The sequence below is a fragment of the Hyaena hyaena genome, unplaced genomic scaffold, assembly GCF_003009895.1.
Source record: "Hyaena hyaena isolate Hyena2069 unplaced genomic scaffold, ASM300989v1 scaffold_134, whole genome shotgun sequence".
Lineage (NCBI taxonomy): Eukaryota > Metazoa > Chordata > Mammalia > Carnivora > Hyaenidae > Hyaena > Hyaena hyaena.
This window is the reverse complement of record NW_024080766.1, coordinates 3,348,860-3,355,791: the sequence shown is the minus strand read 5'-3', so window position 1 is coordinate 3,355,791 and position 6,932 is coordinate 3,348,860. Positions and strand designations below refer to the sequence as shown.

Here is a 6,932-nt window from a genome sequence, read left to right as displayed (position 1 = left end):
AGGGGGAGGCCCGCCCGCGGAGCGACTGAGTGACTCAGCGGGTGGGACAGACGAGTGTGGGTGCGAGCCCTTCCAGCCCCCCTGCTCCCCCAGGGGGCCACGCGGGGACGGCTTGGCATCGCTCGCAGGTGCTCTGCTCCGCCTCCCTCCGGGGCACCAAGCTCTGCGTCCTGCCCGCGTCCGCTCTCCTGCCCCGAAACCTCCGGCCGCGCCCGGGCTCCCTGCAGCGCCCGTGCCCACTGTCCCGGGTAAGCCGGGGGCCTGGCCGTGGGCCCGCAGCCGCCGCCTGGCGCGTGCTTGGCGCTCGGCCCTCGCCTGCCGGGGCTCAGCCTCGCCGGCGCCTCCCGAGTTCACCCAGCACGCAGTTGGCATACGTGCCTCCCGCCATCCTGTCGCCCTTGGGTGTCTTCCCAGAAGAGAAGGAGACAGTGTCCTCTGATCTGCAGCAGACGCTGAAGCCGCAGAGGGAGCGGTCCCTCCTCCCCGGACTCCGGCTCGGCCTCCTGGCTCGCGCCTCCCTGGACTTGACCCTGGACTTGACCCTGGGCTTGGCCCTGGACTTGACCCTGGGCTTGGCCCTTTGGAGGCTTCTCTGGGCGGCTCGTCCATTGTCCTTTCCTTCCTCCCGCTCTGCCCGTTGTGATGGTTAAACGGGTATCTGTTTCAATTGCCAGGAGATGAGAAAACAGAGTAGAGCAGAACGGAGAAGAGAAGAAAAAGGGGGGAAGAAAACACCCCACTGGAAGCCGCCCTCCGGCCGCGCACGTTTGCTGGGAAGGTTGTGTGACGGCAGGTTTACTGTGAGGTTTCACTGACACCGAAGCTGGGGACTCAGGCAGCAAACTTGTCACTGAGCACTTCTCGCTGCGCCTTAACCATCTTCATGTTTTCTCAGGCCTGCTTCTGGCACTTTCTGAAGATGGAAAAAACACCGCCTCACTTCTGATAGAACCGAAAGGTCCTGTGTGCCCTACTCACTCCCAACCCTGCACCCTCCCCGATGGGGTGGGTGTGTTTATGGTGCCTAGAGTGGTTTTGTGTAATTGCATTACATTTTGTATGTTTTTAAAAGTTGATGAATGGCATTACATCACAGGCATGCTTCTCCAAGTTCGGTATTTTGCTCAATATCAAGTTACTCTGTGATTTATCTGTGTTGACGCATCCAGTGCTAGATGACGCATGTGAGCTGTGTATTGTCCCACTGTATGTGCCTCCTTCTGCCTATCTATTCTCCATTCTCCGGCTCCATACATACGTATACATTTTTAAGTTTATTTGTTCACTTTTGAGAGCAAGAGAGCATAAGCACAAGCAGGGGACGGGCAAAGAGAGAGGGACAGAGAGAATCCAAAGAACTTCCCATGCTGTCATTCCCAATGTGGGGCTTGAAACCATGAAACATGAGATCATGACCTCAACAGAAACACCTATGAAGTCCTGTCACTTTGACTGAGTGAGTGAAAGAGAGGAAGAAAGTCCAATTTGACGCCCTGCATATGATAGGCACCAACTAGTGCGCGGATGGGTGTTTAATATCAGCCTCCCAAGGAAAAGCAAAATACAAATGCCTTGTTATATTAATGTATATTCCCTTCCAGGCTATGCAATTCCCTATCTCTTCATCACTCTTGTGGATGCTTGCAATTGTTATGTATTCATAATTTGGGGCTAATCTGAAGGATGGTGGTTTGTGGGTGCATTTCCTTGATAACTAAGAAGGTTGGGCTTCTTTTTCTTATCTATTGGTTATTTGTCTTTATTGTCTGTGAATTTCTTATTCATATACTTTGTCTTTCTTCTAGATGGTGAGATAAATATTTATCAGGTTACAAATTTACATTTTATTTCTTGCTTGTTAGTGGCTTGTATCATAAATGGATGATGGGTTTTTATTAAGTGTCTTTTATGCAGCTTTAAGATGATCAAAAGTAATTTTTCCTTAAACTCTTAATTTAGTATATTATATGAATGGATTTTCTGATGCTTAGCTGGGTTTACATTCCTTAGGTGTAGCTGACTTTGCTTGCATGTTAATTAACTTTTGCATCTATATTTATAAGAGTAGTTTATGGTAATCTTTTCTTGTATTGTTATGTGTGGTTTTGATCAAGTTAGAGGGGCCTTAAAATAAAAGTTGGTAAGGCTGGAACCACATGAGGTGAAGCAGAGACATGAGTCTGACCTTACCTGGGGGGGTTTGAGGCTTAGTGTTTGACATCCTTCCATGCTGACCTACATATGGACCTCAACCTTCCCAGCCCGTGACTTTCCCGAGACTGGGGGCTATTTGTTCTTAAATAGAGACCTCAGGCATGATGGGCCATGCTCTCCCCGCCTGTCCAGTCTGAAGTGGTGACACATCTGCCTTCCTCGCATGCTCTGTGCGATGTCAGCAAACATCTCCATGGGGAAGGAGTGAGGGGCACCACGAGGGTTTGGGGTGTGGGGTGAAGGAATGGAAACTGGAGGAAACTTCCAGTTCTGGAAAGAGGAGCTTGGTGGGTAGGGGTGAGTGTGGTAGGGACTTTTTCTCAGAAAGAGAATGAGCTTTGTGGACACCACCCCCCAAATAAAAGGCAACACACACACACACACACACACAGGCTCACAGGATCTACTTTGGATTTTAGAGGATGTGGATTCTCCCCAAAGGCTAGGTTCAAGATCCTTACAGGAGCAAAAATTTCTTCAAGCGCTAGAATTGCATTACTGATCTGGTTGACCCAATCTGAACAAGACACAAAGAAAGTTGAAAACAATAGAATAGTGCGACAGGGAGCAGCTGGAGTACAACAAAGGACATGGCGTTTGTGTCATCAGAGCCCCGGAAGAGGAGGAGCCAGAGGGCATGAAAAACTCTCAAAAAAATAATGGCTGAAAACTTGCCACATTTGGAAAACGACACAGACCGACAAATTTGAGAAGCCACGTGACCTGCAAATAAAATAAACCTTAAAAAACACGTAAGACACATCATAATTAAACAGACGAAAACAACAAAGACAAATTCTTGTGCAGAGTCAGACTGACAGGGCCCCTCACCTGTGGGGCAGACACTGCAAATGGGCGGCCCCTTGGAGCAGGGCGCTGGTTAACCAGACAGCCCCACAAGGCCACACACCATTGTGACACGCTTGAGCTGAGAACATGACAGACAATAAGCACAGTTACTTGTTGACGTGATTAAGGAGGAAAGTGACTCTGGCTGCAGAAGGGACAGGAAGAGGGTGGCCACTGTACCCGGAAGCTTTTCTATGTGGGCTCAACGGCAGTATCCTGGTGGTGATACTCCCTATAGTTTCACAAGATGCTACCTTTGGGGGAAACTGGGTAAGGTGCACGTCGTCTCTCTCTGTATTATTTCCTACAACAGCATGTGAATATACATTTATCTAAAACTAAAGTACTTAATTAAAATGATCAATGTTGGGGCGCCTGGGTGGCTAGGTCAGTTGAGCGTTCAACTCTTGATTTTGGCTCAAGTCACCATCTCATGGTTTTGGAGTTCAATCTCCTCATAGGGCTCTGCGCTGACAGGGCAGAGCCTGCTCGGGATTCTCTCTCTCCCTCTCTCACTGCCCCTCCATTCTCAAAATAAATGGATGAATATTTTAAAAAGAATTTGTTAAAAGAATAAAATAAGATAATTAATGTCAGTGGACATTTTCAAACGTGCCAGGTTAAATAGCTTTTACTCTTTTAAAGAGTAAACTTTATATATTTTTTTTAAATGTTTATTTATTTCTGACAGAGCGAGAGAGCAAGAGAGCGAGAGAGAGAGAGAGAGAGAGAGAGCATGAGCAGGGGAGTGTCAGAGAGAGAGGGAGATACAGAATCTGAAGCAGGCTCCAGGTTCTGAGCTAGCTGTCAGCAGAGCCTGATGTGGGGCTCGAACCCATGAACTGTGAGATCATGACCTGAGCCGAAGTCAGACACTTAACTGACTGAGGCACCCAGGTACCCCCAAAGTAAACTCTTTAAAGGTTTTTCTCTATTAAAATCACTTTTGCTGGTTTTTTTTCGCTTCCATTCAATATTGTGCAAAAGACAAAGTTTACAGAAACTCAGAGTAAAACAAAATTTTGCAGTTGAGATAAATTTACATCAAAACCTCCCTCTACATCAGCTTAAGACACACATAAAGTCTTTTGTGGTCACTTATATTTTGCACTTGCTTTTCTCATATTGATTTTCCGTGTCTAGCACAAATACCTAATAAATCAATCAGCACTTTAAAAAATCCATATCATTGGAAATTAGGAGTAAAAGAGCAATAGAGAATACTTCCATAGAATATATTTGCGTTTGTTCAGAAATAACCCTACTCAAATTATTTTGGATTCACTGAGAAAATATCTGGGGAAATCAGAGTTTAAAACTGCTTAATATCTAACATTGTCATCTATGCATCCTTTGGATCTACACTGTGGTTAGGAATTAGGCACAGACCCTAAAACATGATATAATTTGATCAATACACCTAGCAGTGGAGCTAGGGTTGAAAGAGCAGTGTCTTAGGTATCACAGAACCCTGGTGGGTAGGAGGACGGATTGTGTGTTTGGGGATCACACAACTGTTTTACATCTGCTGAGATTTATTGAAGTGCATTTGTGGCGGAAAAAGTAAATAAAAGTACTTAAAGGTTAATTTGACTATTTTCATTTACTGTACAGCTGGTACACGAAAACTTAAAACCGATTACTGTCTGTTTTAATGATGGCTCTTCAAGCCTGTTCACTACAGCTTTCAAGAATAGTCATAAGGATGTTTTGGTAGCTCTGGGTTATAAACTTGAGTCCAACTATTTGTTTTACACACTTGAAACATCAATCTTTCATTAAATGTTTTTCTTTATTCAAAAAATATGAACCATACCTAATTAGTGCTTAGAACATTATTTTTCCAAAGTACATTCTACCATTTATATATCACATCTTTAAATTTATATATTGCTGCTCTGAATGTTATCATAAGTGATAGTAAAAGCTATGTGGTTTGTTTTATTTCTTTAACGATTTATCTATCTTTCTCTTTTTTATGTTTATTTAGTTTTGAGAGAGACAGACAGAGCATGAGCAGGGGAGGGGCAGAGAGACAGGGAGACACAGAATCTGAAGCAGCTCCAGGCTCTGAGCTGTCAGCACAGAGCCCGACGCGGGGCTCAAACTCATGGAGCCCGAGATCATGACCTGAGCCCAAGTTGAACGCTTAACCAACTGAGCCCCCCAGGCTCGCCTCTTCTGCCTTTCTGTTGAGAACTTGGTTGAGAGGAAACACCGCCGGCGCTAGCTGGGAATTCCATCGGCGGCTGTGCTGTGCTGGGATTAGTTATGGGCTGAATCTGCCGTCTGTGTTGGTGTTGCTATTATTACTTACTTGAGATTTTTTGTTTATTTTCGCTCATGGCACTATTACTTGAAAGGCGGAAATGCTGTGGGACTTCTTTTGCACCTCTTCCCACCAGAATAAAACACTGCATTATCTCACTTTAGAATATTGTCATTATCCTTTTTCCAATTAGCTATATAGTAACTACTATAAGAAAACACAGTTAAAGTATTCAAAGTTTGTCTTTTAACTGAATTTTACTTATTCAATTTCTTTCTCCATATTAAAGGTTTTCTGAGGCATAGATGATAGATGTATGCCCCCATCGCTGCGGCCTCCTGATGACCATGCAAGATCCCGGGGCTGATATCGCACGGGCTAACTCTCCAAGCCTTTGCTTTCTCTTGGACACATCAAGTTCAAATGCTAGAGTTCTTCAGGAACAAGGACTCCCAACTGGAGTTAATTGCTGTCGGACACCATTAGTTCTCTCAGGCAATGTGACAAGACTCTTGAAAATTTGTGGGAAGTCCATTATGATTCACTCTGACTCACTCATAGATTGTAATAAGATCTCTGACTCTGTTTGGAGCATTTGGCTGCTGAGAGCCCTCTATCTTCACCCTTCTCCCTTCCCTACTTGCCTCATTTTTGGCCACAACAACAAAAAGACTCAGATGCTCCTTTCTTTTGTATGAGTGGGCAGTTCAATAGATATAAGCAAATCGAATCCCCAGGCAAGAGCCCTCAATCTGGCCCCACTCCCTCGCCACAGTGAGGCCACACCTGTTCCCTTGCCTGGCTTTCTCAAGCCATTTTTGGACCAGCTTGGGAGTCTGTTCCACCCAGTCTCTCTCATTAAGGTCCCGTTGCATGGGCAACAAAACTATATCCCCCTGGTGTATGTATAGAATCATCTGTCTCAACATCTGAGACGCATTTTGTGGCAAGGATGTCTATCCAGCCTTTATGAGGTGACTACAACATACATAAGTTGATAATAAGTTACTTAATTTTTTTTCAAGTTCATTCATTTATTCTGAGAGAGAGGAGTGGGGAGAATCCCAAGTAGGCTCCATGATGTCAACACAGAGCTCAATGCAGGGCTCGAACTCCCAAACCATGAGATCACGATCTGAGCAAGATCAAAAGTCAAGTGCTTAACTGACTGAGCCACCCAGGTACCCCATAATATTCTTACAAAGATATCACAAAGTCATATAAATTGCTATGTAAACTTTCAGATGACTATTCTAAATGATCCATTGTTGTTGTCTTCTCATTATTAAAGAGCTAAGCCTTTGTTTGGTGCATTCATATTTGCATCCCTCCTAGACCAGCGTTCTTTCTGTAAATATTACAGTCCCCATCATTCGTTATTATCCTAACAAGCCTCACTAAAGCAACTGGTGACAAGTCCGTCTCCAGGAGTCCCGCACTTGGTACTGTTGTTATTTTGGTGCCTCACCATCTTCCTTGCTGCTCTTGAATACCCCAGACTACATCTCCTACTATATCCCTGTTCTACCTCTGCCTAGTAGAAAGTATTGAGCCTATAGGTCACGCTAAGTACCATTTATTACTACCCAAGTCCAACTTC

General features: G+C 44.8%; 1 long non-coding RNA gene across 1 annotated transcript; it reads left to right on the top strand.

The window, feature by feature from the left end:
* The first annotated feature begins 726 nt into the window (after window positions 1–726).
* Window positions 727–5,916, top strand: LOC120235637. Its single transcript, XR_005529473.1, has 2 exons — window positions 727–1,005; window positions 5,622–5,916. It is a non-coding gene; the product is annotated as an uncharacterized LOC120235637 (long non-coding RNA).
* The last annotated feature ends 1,016 nt before the right edge of the window (window positions 5,917–6,932 follow it).